Source organism: Plectrocnemia conspersa, unplaced genomic scaffold, assembly GCF_051122295.1.
Source record: "Plectrocnemia conspersa isolate PC_06_02 unplaced genomic scaffold, ASM5112229v1 ptg000001l, whole genome shotgun sequence".
NCBI classification, from domain to species: Eukaryota; Metazoa; Arthropoda; class Insecta; order Trichoptera; family Polycentropodidae; genus Plectrocnemia; species Plectrocnemia conspersa.
The window spans coordinates 14,946,048-14,961,125 of NW_028277165.1; the positions used below are offsets into that span (position 1 = coordinate 14,946,048).

General features: G+C 30.0%; 1 long non-coding RNA gene across 1 annotated transcript in view; it reads left to right on the forward strand.

The window, feature by feature from the left end:
- LOC148238954 (uncharacterized) overlaps positions 1-15,078 on the forward strand; it is an 85,000-nt gene that overhangs the window by 67,324 nt on the left and 2,598 nt on the right. The gene's annotated exons all lie outside the window — the stretch shown is intronic.

Sequence of the window (15,078 nt, forward strand, 5' to 3'; positions counted from 1 at the left end):
AAGACAATATAGAGTCTTAGAGTAAATATATTTTTTATGAGTAATAATTATAAAAACATGTTTATGGTGATTTTTCAACAGGTACAATTCTAGTTAGAAATAATTGTCATGTACTATTTTTATTTTGGTTGAAATCAGCAATCTAGATATAGTTATTTCTTCAAATGCATATAACTCGAAGTCAATGAAAAATATCATATATGGCCCACAAAATAATACTAGTTAGACTTGAAGTGCGTCACTTTTAAAAAGTTTTGTTTTAACGTATGTTATATTAATTAAGCCATTTGAAAAGGGTTCATTTTAAAATACTCTGTGATGTTTCATATTTGATTACTTTTTTAATAAAGTTGATGTGAAAATAAAATTAATAAAATATAAATGAATTATATTAAGTATTTAAATTATTTATAAGAATAATATTTCTAATGAAAATTTTACTATGTACATATATAGTATTATGTAGGTTTGTTTATGATACATATGTATAAACTTATAAATGAAAAATCGGCATGCCAATTTTACGTTGCCTATATATATAATAATATTAATGTAGTGATGCATTGTGTTATTATAATACAATCTGTTAAATTTTAATCATTAATATCATATAAACTTAACACGTATCTGATTAATTAACAATAAATAATAAAAAAAAATTTAAAATATAATCAAATGACGATATAATTCGCTTAAATTTATAATATAAGAATCGCTGAGCCGCATTAATGTATTTACTTCTGGGAAAAGACTACTTCTCTTATAATGAAAATTATATTTAGCTCTGAAGATCCATTGCACAGCTTACCTGGTAAACATCAATCATAGTTAATGTTCCCGAGATAAATTAAACACTTTATTTAATCACTTGATGTATAATATTTCAAATTATATAAAATAGGATCTTGCGACGACTTTCACTACACAAGTTTATTCACAAAATTTCGCATGAGGATTTCTCCACAATTCGCAATTGCATATTTTAAACTGTACTAAATAAGTTTATTGCGATATTTTGATTAATTTACACTAAAACAGTATTTCCTTATACATATTGTAATGCAATAATAATTATACTGTTATCTTTAACGGCTTAAAAGCTTCTATATGTAAAATTCCGTTCCTCGAAGTTTAATAGTTTATTGCTTCGAAATACTGCTGCATAATGTTTTTTAGTTTCAATTGCATAACAGTAATATGTTATCAAATATATTATAAGCTAAAGATCTATAAAATATTGCTCGACTGAAAAAAGCTGACTAGCGTCTTGAAAAAAACAAGGTCTGTCTTAATGGAAAACATGTAAATTGAATCGCGACAACGTGATTTTTGAGAAAATAACAAACATTTACATTCGCGACACTGCCATTGTTCTCATTAGACCAGTCATAATTAATGAGAACTCAAATTAAAAACAAGCACATTTTGTTGACGTTTTTATGATTCAATGTCATACCAATAATCGCAAAAACAATATTTGCGATTAACAATATAAATTAATTTTAATAAATAAATATTAAAAATGCTCATAAATTTTAATAACAACGGAAATAGAATTATATATTCGTATTTAAATTAATTATTTCCTAATAAAGTAGAAAGTTTGAAAATTATTTTTGCCATGGTTCTCAATCCTCAAAAATATTTATAACCAGGGTCTCATTTCAACAATCGAAAAGTATAAATTAAGCCATAATCAAACCTATTCAAGAAGTTTTAAAATAAATCTGGAATCACTTTGAGACTCGGAACATACAATAACAATTTAATTATTGCATACTAATTTAGATAATATTTCAATTTATATTTTTGAATATAAATATATAAGTAAATAAAAGTAATACATTATATATACAAAAATTGATAAAACAATCAAATGTATAATAGCAATATAATTGTGTGGAGCTAATTTAATTGACCACCCTGGAGCTACGCTGGTAACACAGGTACGAAACGACGGCGGGAGGAACTAATTTGCTTGGCGACGCGACGGAAGGACGTGCGGTTTGCATGTAATTATAAATCTTTCAACTATGTAACACTAGTACAGGCGGCCCTCGACTTTCGAACGTTCGACTTTCGCACAATTCGCTATTTCGCACATTTAAAAAAAAAACAATGACATTTTTTTGAAAACTAGACTTGGATTATAACACTTATGTGGTCGATATTTTTAATAAAGCAATAAAAGTACTGGATTTGTGATTTTAAATGTGAGGCACCTCAACAATATAATCACACTTTATATGACTCATAATAAAATATGAAACATAATAATATTATTAGATGTAATATTTAGGAACACTCAGATAAACTCACTAAGTTTCCGTATTCATGCAATTAAACATGACTAGGTGATTTTTTTTGCTGCAATAATAGTTTTAATTTATTTTGCTACAACCAAACTTCTTTACCTAATAAACCGACTGCATCACAATCATTGTCACGCGATCATCATGAAAAAAATACGTTTTTTAGCATTTATATGGTTTGATCGACATTAACTTATATATGTGCATTAAATCAGAAGCAATGTTTATGTATTAAAAAAAGGAAAAACTCACTTTTTCTGAGCACGTCGATGAGAATTCAAAATTTGAAGATTTCATTACGAAGATTGTTTTATGATTGTTTATCCAGTTTAATCAATATATTCTTTTTATCCTCAACACTTTATTTATATATTTAATTTTCATAGTTTTAACACGCCTAGTTAATTTGCAATCCGATTATTTATATTCAGTCAAATGGAACAACGCACATGACGAATTAATGAAAATTACTGTCGCGTAGCAAAATTTTATTACTAAATAATATTTATTTAAAACTGTTGTCATGGCACTGTCGGCCATTTTGTTTCATATTTGAATGCTTATTTTTCATTGGTTGACAACAAAAGAATACATTAGCGGAGGTTCGAAAATCATCGTGCAACTCTATTTTAATTTTTATTAATTATAATTAAATATACGATTTACAAAGTAGAAAATTGAGCATTTGATATTTCATTTCAAAGCGCGCGCGTCCGGAAGCGGAAGCGGCTTAAAACAATATATAAGAGTATAATGTATTAAGGTTCATATCGCGCATTCGCAGCAAAAATTGTGACAGCATTAATAAATTTGCCAGTTGTCTCTAACGACAACCCAAGTAGGAAGTCGAGCGGAGCATCGATTTTCGCACAGCGACTTTTGGCTTGGTACATTACTCGGTATTTTATATACCTGTCAATTATATTTTTTTGCCTCAAAATATCTTTATGATATCAAACACACTTTTAAATTTCCTTACTTACTGAATGAAGTATCTGCAGAAGTAAATATCTTTTATATTCCAAACATGATATTTTGATTTAAATCTTTTAAACATTTATAATATTTATTTTTATTTAATATAGCTATAAGATATTCATATTTATTAATTTTATGTTTATTGCGCATTTGCGTTGGGCTTCAAAGCCCTTGGCTTCTATTTTCTAATAAATAAATAAATAACTACATACCCGTCTAGACGTTAATATTTTACATATATTATCACATAACATAAATATATTTATTAAAAAATAGATGATTTTAAAAACAATAACGAAATTGTTTCAATTGATTATTTTTAGAATGAATTTAATTTCATAAAAACGTTATTAAATGCTTGAAGAAAGCATTAACAGAACACCGCATTATATTTTTACATGATGTAGTTATTAAGCGTTTCAGCCTCGTTAAACAAATCAGAATAGGCCATATGTGAGTACATATACGTGCGAAAAAAACAGGAATTGCATTCAACGTCCTCCTCGTCAAGGCATCGGTCAGTCTATGGAACAGGAAGAGTCCCGAGTGTCAATTAGCCCTGACTCTTCCGGCGTTCGGCCGTGAATTTCTCCTTCAGACAGAAATCGATCTGAACCGGTCGGATGCGGGAAGAGTACATCTCGTGTCAATCTCCCTCTCGCGTACTCGATCAGCGGTCTTCAACATTATAAAGTAATGTGGAAATACTATTGTTGTATTTTATAAAACCAGATTATTAAAAATAAAATTATTTATTTATTTATTTTTGAAGCAAAAAAATCTATTATCTAATTGTAATTAATCCTTTCATATGTCATATTCAAAGGTCTTTATTTTTTTCACGAATCACAAAAAATATACGCTCTTCAATTTATATTAAAAACAACAAAAAAGATACATTTACATATCTTGATATATGTACATATACATATATACACAAGAATAAAATACTATTGCATATTAACTCTTAAATTAAAATATTATTTTAGCATTGTATATAGATAAAATTAATCAGTCTTAATGCTGAAAGTTCTTTCAATTTTCTCAGTATAAATTTATCTTGCTCTAAGCAACTGCTTAGTAGCGATGAAAAATAGTTAACTGCATATTTATATAATATTAATTAATTATAAATATTTATTTTCATGTATTTTTAATCTGTTAACATAATAGTTCCTGGTTTGTATTTAAATATAGCTGTTAAATATTTCCCAAACGTCGAATGAAATACACAAACCCTAACAGTTATATAATCGGGAGCGATAAACTGCGTTTGAGAACAACCGATAATGCTGAATCATACGAATAACAGAAAATCATATCTCGATTTAAATATAATATCTTAACGTTATATAGGTTAACGGTTCAGTATTATAAAACTCGTTTATGATTTAAACGATTTTAACGTTCGAACTCTTGAGAGAGCATTTGCGATATTTTCAGATATGATTAAATAATTTTGTTATTAACCATAATTGCGTTGTTATATTTCAATATTATCTACATCTAGATTTTCAATAAACTTATGCGATTATTGGATTTGATCGTATTAATTCAGGATAACGATTTGGTGCGTTTTTGGCTCAAAGAAAATACTCGGTTCAACGACGTTTACACAAACAACGGTCATATAACTATATTATAAATAGAAAGCGTCGATCTTAGAAAAATACTGCCAACTAAAACTAGATATGCATGAGATTATATTTTACTTTATATTGAGCATATACAAATATACCTTTTGTATTAAAAATAGATCGAGATAAACAAAAGTCTAGAAATAATTTTATGATATGCTATATGCAGAAAATAGCTTTTATAAAATACATATTGACATTGTACGTAGTTAAAATGTTATTATGCTAAAAATAGACTAAGATAGCATTAAGACCAGGATTTTCCACTTACATATCATTGCTCTTGGCTTTTAGCTTATAGCTTTTATTTATAAATATTTTATTTATAAATAAAAATGGTGCTGTTGTTGATTTTTTGCCATTTCTTTACTTCTTCCTTAGGTATTCGATCTGAAAATTCAGATCAAATATTTAAATATACTGCTACTAATTTACATTCCTTGAATATTTCAACTCATGTCTAATATTTTTTACACGTTCAAAAAGCAATAAAGTCAACAATAATTTTCAAACAAATTTTAACACAAACGAAGCCGTGTCAAAAAACTACAATCTGTCCCATTGAATAATAATATTTATTGTGAAAGTACTACCTAGAAAGCGGGTGCTTTTTAAGGCAATGTTCCGCTCTTTTTATTTATTGTATAATATCTATAAAAAAGTGTTTAAGAAACTTATACCTGAAATACATCAGTATATAGATAAGTACATCTCAAACAACTGTAGTTTAGTTCAGATTCATTATTTACTTGTTTTATAAATATATTTTTGTTATGTTTTTTTCCCAAGTAGGGCTTCTCAAGGAGAACGGGCCCTAGAAATTTGTCCCCTCTCCCCCCCCCCGCCTATATGCAGGCTTGTTTTCTTGTTGTGTGCGACTTTGAGCTTCACGGAACGGTCGTCATATCAGACTTGAAGGACCAGCGAAATAGTGTTTCGCTGGTCCTTCAAGTCTGATATGACGGCCTGATATGCTGGTCTGATTCAAGCCTGATATGATTATTGTAATAAATGTAAGCTATTATTACAATAATCAATATACGCAAGACATTACTTGATTGACTATTCTTCTGTGAGATTAGTAAAATGTAGACAAACCTAATCTGCGATGATCAATCGGTATTAAAATTATATATTAATAACTTATTCTGAGACACGATAATTTTTTTTTAATATTACATTAAAATAAGTAAATAGAATCCAATGCAATAATATATTAGTTTGACATGGCACAAATCTCTGTAAAATAAATATTTTTGTTTACGTGTTTACGTTTATAGTTTAAGTATCGTTACGGGTCAGACACCCGTAAATAACAAATGCGCGCATCATTGCGCGCTTATCATCATCTTAGTAGATTTGTTCCGAGTAAACCATCCCACGAAGCCAAAATATCTGCTGAATCACAAAACGAGGAATAGAAGTTGCGATTCCAAGCGGTTCAACGCACTACTTCGATTTCAATGCACTCGTCCTTACTTTTTTAAATAGAACTTAGACATTGGTCTAAATCTATAGCTAACGAGCAAAACAATGAAATGAAATGCTGCAATGGCACTGGCGCTGAAATAAAAATCTACATTACCAGGTTGTTTGATAGTGTCGAAAATATGTCACGGTTAATCGATTCGCAGTTAAAAATACACGGTTGTTTGATATAAACACTCGGTTATCTTCACTTTCACGACTTGGCGGCTTATCACGGTTTGTTAGTTTAGGTCAGGCATGTCAAACACGTGGCCTGTTTTTAGCATGGAACCAAATTGTTTGTAAAGATCACGAGATACATTCGATCATCTGAGGAGCAATTCCCAGGGGGCTCTGTAAACTAAAAATAAGGGCGCCTGTATTTTAAAATTTAAAATAAGGACGAAAGAATTACAGATTTAAAAATCCCAAGTAATTTTTATTATTAATTAAGTTTTTTGCTCCTTGAACTCGCTTTTCTTCGGTACTAATGATCTTAAAAATATATTTTTCAAGTGACAATACCAGGCGCGTACGGTGAGATACATTCCCTTTCGCTTGCTCGCGTGTTAAGTGACAAGAGTGAATGAGAGATAAGGGCGTGCGGAATGGAATATAAATTCATATCAATGTATTGACTTTCCTTTTTTTCATAATAAATTAATCAAGTGTCATTACGATTTAATAAACTTAGGTTTTTAAGACCCTCTTGTCAAAACCTTCATGGTTAAAAAGTATAAAAAAAGCTTGATTATAATTCGCCCTTGCTTTAATTGTATTACTTGCAATAATTTAAAGAAGTTTTAGATAAAGAAACCTGACAGTAAATTGCTAATTGCGATAATAATGGGTAATGAACTAAGCATCGAATTGTTCTATTAACACGTAGATAAAAATATTATGATGGTAAATAGAAAAAAAAACAATAAATATTCTGTTCGTATATCTGCACTATGAACGAAAGTTATTTTTTCCTATTTGTCATACAGAATCCAATATTATAAAAAATTCACACGTTTTCCTCAATCATCAATTAGTAGTTTAGAACGCCTTAAATAATAAAATTACACACGGTTGTTAAGTCGCTCTTTCAGGGCATAATGACCATGACGGTCGTTAAATCTACCAGTTTAACGTCATAATGGTCAAATTTGAAATAAATAAATAAATTAGATCACGACACCAATGTATACATAGCAACCTTAAATAATATATCACTAGTTAGCTTTTGTAATTATTATCGAACAAATACTTAATATAAATTTAGATCATCGCCAAACTTAAAAGCATGGTGTTATACTTTCCCACTTTAAAATAATATTTATTTATTTTGTTAATCAATCAGTTAAAAATTTCACCAAAAATAAAAAAAAAACGCTGAAACGATCTTTTTAATCAGCTTAACGAGAAATTGGTGACTCTTCCTTTTACCTCATTTTTTTCGAGTCCCAGCTTTCCTGTCCTTGAGGAATTCGCCTCTGATATTTACTATGATTTAATATACAGAAAAATAAATTTGAAAATTGTTTTTATAATAACACATAAACAAGTATTGGTATAGATGCTTTCATATTTACACTCGAAATCCGCGACATTTCAGTCACTCGGGATTTTTCTCGTATAATTAATTAATCCGGTGCTGTCACTCGTGTAAACATATTGTATATCATACAAACTACAGTAAAATCACAATTAACTACTTAAAAGGGGGCAATTAAAATTGATTTAATTTATTATTTACCGCGTCGTAGTCGACATAGTGGGCCGCATGCCAGAAACAGATGGCTGGCAACGTTCCCGAAATTCCGGGAAAACCGATGTCCCCATACAGCTTATTAGCTTCTGAGGAGTCTGTGAAAATCGGGGACGACAAAAAGCACCGTAAAATTACAATATTCCCGTTACACCATTCGACCTCAGATGTTCATCCAGATGCATGGACATATTTCGTTGGTCGAAGAAACAAGTGCAACAATTGGCTGGATGGTCGCTGTATGATTGTGATTCGTCAGCGAGCTTCGCAACACTTGGTACGATCATAGACGGTCAAGGCTATAGAGGGACTCTATCATACGATCGTCACAGTAGACAGTAGAGAGGATTGAACCTCCACTACACCGTCGCTGCCACAACAAGACCTCTGAGGACCATCCACTAGAAATCATCCCTCCACCAGCTTCTCCACCATTGCTCGGAAAAAAATGATACTTGCCTTTTTTGATTTTTTGAACTAAAAATATATTTTGAACTAAAAATATATTTTATTTTTAATAAGCTAATTACTAAATATATAGCCTACCTCAAGGAAAGTTTTGTTAGTACCAACCGACTGAATTTTATTTATTGTTTTAAAATATGTTTTGTGGTTATTACAAACAAAGAAGAAAATGATATGAGCAAATAATACGTCACGATAAAAATTCTCAGTGGCGTAGCTATGGTGGGGCGGAGGGGGCGGGCCACCCCGGGCGGCACTTGCTTGGGGGCGGCATATTCGCGATGGGGTCGTCCAGTGGGGTTCTTAACCCTGAATGCACTAAAACATATATAAATCCACAAATAACAATAGCTTAATAATAACCAATTTATTATTTTAAGAAATGCTGATTTTATGATTCTGCAAAAAATATATGGGGGGGGCAATTGTAAGGATCGCCCTGGGCGGCACATACCCTAGCTACGCCACTGAAAATTCTCAATATTATTTTATAGCTTTCACGGTTGTGTTCATTCGATATTCACGTGCGTAAACCACGTGTCAAATATCAAGAGGTCGCCGCTCGTTTCAGAGAAAGTGATACTGTCGGAAGCAAATCAATTTAAAAAGCGTAATGATTCGGTATCACATAAACTTTGACTGTTATGCTTGGCAGTAAAAAATTACAATGCCCAATTATATATTTTTATTGATTAATTAATTTAATAATATACAGGATTTTATTTTTTAGTATACACTAGCCTAAACTGGAATAACTGATTATATTCAAGAATAAACGATATCGATAATGATATACAAAAATAATATTTGAGACAAGTATATCAAAATCAGTTTTTGCGAACCACTTTTCTTGAACGTGATCGAGATAAAAAAATGTATATAATAAATAATATATGTATATACATATCTACATATTAAGTATAGATAGAGCTATCTGAATATTGATGTGACACAGATTGTGAACGAAAGATAATGTAAAAATATTGCAAGATTTCAATAAAACTTTGACATTCAATTTTTCTTCCAAATTGTGTAGATCAATTCCTTGAAATAATATAAAATATTACTACTGCTCTACATATACTATCTCAATTTCATATAACTTTATAAATATCGTTTCCACGTGTTCTAACAATACACTAACCTAATCTACTTCTGTAAAAATCCACTGAATTAATCAACTTTTGAGTCATCTTAAAAAAGTAAATCTTGTACAGTGTATAAATCCTTGAAAGCTCATTTATTTCTATGAAAAAAGCAAACGTTGCCAATCTTTCCAAGAAACGGTAGTTACTGGGAAAAAACTTCAAAAGAAAAAATATCAACAAACAAAACGTTGCATGATTATTTGCGGCAACCGCATCATCGCAAGGCTAGACGTTTTGGGACCATTGGACATATATTATTTGATATAATATAAAATTATAGATTTACAAATATTTTATATAATAGAATCCGTGTGACGTGCTAACAGGCTCTAGTCGCCGCAACGTTGTGCATGAATATGTACCCTTCGGGAACATTGTTTTAATAATACGTGTGTATAATGACTTCACAGTCAACCTCGTTCTATTTCACAATTTTATTGAATTCAAATCCCCTATCAGCATAGATACACCAACCCTAAGGTTTAGTTATGCATGTGTAAACCACTTAAATTCATTATCATATTACGATTAAAATACATAATATGCCTTTAAATTTAATTGATTGAACTACATAGTAAATTCACGTAAGTTTTTTGATAACAAGAATTACATCAATAATTCGATGCCCACAACATTTTACACCTGTGTATAGCTAATACATACTTGACCGATTATTATGAGTAATATAATCAGCGGATTTTCCACCAAATTTCCAAATTGTTACTAAGTGCAAAAAAATTAAGATAAAGCAATCTATCAACATTGGGAATCATTAAGCGATACGTTAAAATACACGCTATATAATTCCAGATCGGAGTGATCCATATATGTATATTATATAATATATACAGTGTGTTTCTAAAGTTAATATGCTGAAATTGAATATAAAAAACTGGCAAATTTTTTTTACATAATTGGTATGGCTATACAAATTTCTGTTTATCTTATATTTAGTTCCCTGATAAACACAGTAGTAACAATGAATGCTTAAAAGCAGTTTTTTGTAGAAATCAAATAACATTAGAGTTAATGTACAATATTTTTAAGTTTAAATTACAAAGGCTTATAAATTATTTTAAAGTTACAGTAGTTTAAATGCGGTCGTTAAAATTTATGCAAAAACAGATATTATGATATTAATACGTGCTGCGTCGTTAAATCTAACGCTTAGAGATTCAAGATGTCTACTTGCCTGGACCAGATCCGATGATCGAAGTAAAAGCAGCTGCTTTTATCTAAACTTTGAAGTTGTCGTCGCAGTAGGCTGAATTGAAGTTTGATTTGACGTAGGCTTTACTGGATGCGAGTTCAGGGGCAATCTTTTTTTTGCTTTTTTTCTGGATAGCATTAATATAGTATTTATAAATGCTTTTGTTCTGGATAGCATAAATCCTGTAACAATAAATACATACATAGATTAAGTACCTGCTAAAAAATTGTAACGGTCAATACAATTTGAAAGTCCGCACATTTTGTCTTTATTTGTACCGTTCACAATAGATTCAGTGTTTGCATTATTTGCTTTTGTCAATTAGATACGTATATTGAACGTTACTTTTAGCCGGGTCGCTAAAACCTAGTTTCTTTTCAAATATAAGGAAGAAAAGGTTAGTTGTGGATCTCATTGTTTTTAATGATTCCATTATATTTTTAGTTCAAATAGTTACATTTTTTATAAAATCCAACATTTATAGTAAAATTTAGACATTTAAAATTAAACAATAATGTATAGGATCCATCAAAGGTACAAAGCTTTAATTTTGACCGTGAGAACATAACTTACGCGTTAAAAGCGCCATAAAACAATTCTATCAGTCTTTAGAACCCGCCGAAATTCATTGTTTTGGTTATAAAAGTATTCGTTAATGGTACATGTATAAATGCGAGTGCTATTACATTGATAAAAACAGCAAGTGAAACTGTTCAAACTTTGACGTTTGTTTTTTACACAAAAAGTTTCAGTAAAATACAAACGGATTACAACAAATTCAATTACAACCCTTGGTCATCGTGGCAAAAAGTGGGTGAGCACGAAACCTCATCCAGACTAAGTAGAAGTGTATAAAAGCTCGTATAATTACACTTCCATTCAGAACTCTCTTCCGACAACACTTCATCAATAACTTTCACCTAAGCTTCCCAAATTTAACACACAAAAGCTTATTCGAACTTGAAACTAAATGGAGCAGCGCTGACCATCGAGATGGAGAAGCCCTAGAAAGCAGCTACTTCTCTCTTAATATCAAAACTGATTTAACTACGACGTCTGGAATCCAGAGTTTAACCCGATCTTCAGAGACGACTGGATCCTTCAAACGCAGACTGCGAGGACTTCATGAATATATAAATAAACATCCTGACACCCGGGTCAAGACAAAGCTAGCAATTTCTAATTATTTTGATTAATGCAAAGATAGAAAGCGAATTAATATTGCTATATCATATCACATTCATAAACGTTATTGTACGTAATCAAATTTATTTCATTAATGATAAGTGGTTTTTTTTATAATTCAAAACATAAGTTAGTGTTTTCCAATACATTCGTATTCAATGAAGCATGCAAACCTGTGTGCGATAAAACAAAGACTTTCATAGAAACTTTGTCGTTGTGGAAAATCCAAAATCTATAAACAAAATATACAGTAATATTGTGGCAGAATGACGTCATCGAAAAAAGATCACTCCTATCGCATCAAAGATTCTACATAAAATAAAATTGAATAAGCGTTATAACGAAGCTATTACTTTCGTGACCATGTAAAGATGTTTCACATAAAAAATGTCGCTGTATATTATTGAGCCAATTTTTGCGACGATACATAATGTAATGTTATATTATAAAGATATGAAATTGATATAATCCAGACACCGATTAGATAGACGGTTAACATGCGTATATAGATTAAATACGATACAATATTTTACAAGTAAAAACGACAAAATTAATTATTTCGACAGATATTTTTTTAGTTCAGTGATATAAAGGGGACGAAATGTTCCAGGTCGGTGTTCCGGAATTTTTTGAGCTGGAACGATCCGGAACTTGTAATGCCTTAAGTTTCATGTTATATAATATAATTCTGTTAAATGTGAAATTTATATATTTAATATGAAAATATGAACCTCTAATAAAGTATACAGTCATTAAAAGTAATTAATTTATATTGATTAACTTGTGTGCGCACTATTTTAAAACTACCTGATTCACTACTTACTTGTATGTATTGATTGTGTTTATCCTGTTGTAACGCAATTAAAAAATAGTTAGTTTTTATGACTATTTTAACGAACCTTGATAAACTAATAGTAACGCAACAATGATGGATGATCCCGACACAATATACAAGGCAATGCAGCATTATTATTAAAATGTTAAATATTGAACCATCGATTCACATATACATATAAAGTATTACAGATGTGATTAAAACTAAATTCAAACAGTTCAGCAGGATTCAAAAAATATTTTATAAATATATTTTTAATATTTATTATGTTCACCTTTTTATAAGTAAGTGGCTTTATAATAAGAAAGGATTAAAAATTATCAAAAATCTAAATTATAGTAATAATTGTTTATAAATGATGCAGTAGTATATTTGTATAATAAAATGGAAAAACAATTTTTTTAACAAAATTTCCTATTTTTATGTAGAAAATGCTGCATGGATTCCAGATTGAATCATTAATATAGTTCACGATTGTTAACTATACATTTTTGCAATGACACTAAGCAGAAACGCTCATGAAATGCATTAATTCAAATTGAACATTCTGCGAATGTGCACTCGCCTCGTCGATGTCATAATCCATCCCTCGGCAATTCGATTATACAGAGTGAAATTACGTATTCACCTGATGTTAGAAGGCTTTAATGGATATACTTCTTGGTAATTTTCACTCGGTGCAACAAACGTAGGCGGGTGAGAGATAGTTACACCCCCGAGTTTAGTTAAATGTCTTGCCAAATAGCTGGCAAAATAAATAGCATTCAGTTTGAAAACAAAATAAATTCTGTGTATATATTTAGGTTTGACCTGTTACACCATTAGCACATTGCCAAAAGTGTGGGGTTGTATTATAGGGTTAAAACACCTACACTCCAGTTTGACCTTATTATGTTATAATGACAAATGGAGTGCCACTTTAAAATTAAATTTCTTATTGTTATACACAAACAACAAATGCCATTACAATCTTACTTGGGCGTCTTAGTTTATTTCTCCTTTTAAACTAATTATTTACTTAAGATATTCTTCATAGAAGTTACGAATTATATTTTTTTGAAACCTACAAATGACATGTTTTTAACTTTAACCAGAAGATTGACATCTTTAATGTTTACTAAAAATGGACGAAAAATATGGTGTATTAGACATTGCTTAATTTTTGAGTTTGATAAAAGCTATTGCAACAAAAAGATAATGTGATGGATGCTATTGATATTTGAAACAGTAAAAGATGATTTCCCAAATTTCGACTTTAACAGCTGATGAAAAAGTCGGGGCGACGTTCAACCACCAACAATAATAACTGAATGCAATAATTATAGCTAACACCTGTCAAAACATTGAATATGGGTATAAGATAGCTACATTGTCATAAAATATTTTGCAAATACGAGTGGGTGCCACATGATTGGTCGCCTGCAATTTGGCAATAGGGAGAGATATAGACTGAAGGTGCAAGGATGATAAAAATAACAAAAAAAATATTATTTCTCCTCTGATAATAATTACTAATAGGTAGAATCATATACATAATAGGAGGAGCATTGTAAATTACATTATTCCTACACCAAACCTTGTTTTAAAATGAATGGTATTGGTGGTGCAGCGCGTGCCAACCAAAGTGAAAATTTATTACCCTAAAACTATCACAAAAAATATAATCTTATATTATGCAGTGCAGTTTCATATATATTTTTTAATAACTGCCTAATATTATTACATTTTAACGATTATATATTTTACAGAATTGATTTAAGACCTAAGCTATTCCATCCCTATACAACTGCATTTTAAACGAAACTTTTTACATATCCAAAGATATGTATAGCAATCAGATATCTAAAAATAACCATGTTAGTATAACAATGCACAAATATATAACAATATTGAAATTAATTGATCTGCACTTCAAAATCAGGACAGTCCCAATCAAAATACAAATAAAAGTATGGTAGATAAATAAAATAACTATATATAAAAACAGTAAAACTTTCTTATTAGTTAAATCTAACACTTTACATTAACCTAAATATTAATAACACCTACCGCACTAAAAGAGATTTAGATAAGATCTTTTCTAACCTC